We start from the raw sequence: 449 nt of genomic DNA, 5'->3' as shown, positions 1-449 counted from the left end.
GCAGACATAAACAGTTTTAAAAGTAATAAGTGTTAACCCATCTTGAGGTAAAGTAAAGCAGTTTGGTGGGGGTCAGATGTTTTGAAGCGGATCTCTGCTTGAACGTCTCCCCTCCTCCGTCCAGAGAAACAGATTCTTCAGAAGCTCCAGACACCTCCGTTTGGACTGAAGGAGTCCAGGGTGGGGCCTGCGGTTCTGTGATTGGCCACATCCTCCTGCAGTTTGTTTCACTGTCATGTTAAAGCTCCTGTGTTTGTGAGTCTTCTCTCTGGATTCTGAACTGCTGACCTGCAGGAATCTACGGAAAGCTGAAGCGGACAAAACTATAGTAAAAATGACGACACAAATGCAGTTTTTAAAGTTCATTATATGAAACTTATCATTTTGTTTGACTGTTTTGTTTTAAACCCCTGATGAAAAGAAACAACGAGGACCCGATTACGTCGCCC

The sequence above is a fragment of the Oryzias latipes genome, chromosome 3, assembly GCF_002234675.1.
Source record: "Oryzias latipes chromosome 3, ASM223467v1".
Taxonomy (NCBI): domain Eukaryota; kingdom Metazoa; phylum Chordata; class Actinopteri; order Beloniformes; family Adrianichthyidae; genus Oryzias; species Oryzias latipes.
Note: the sequence above shows the minus strand (reverse complement) of the source record.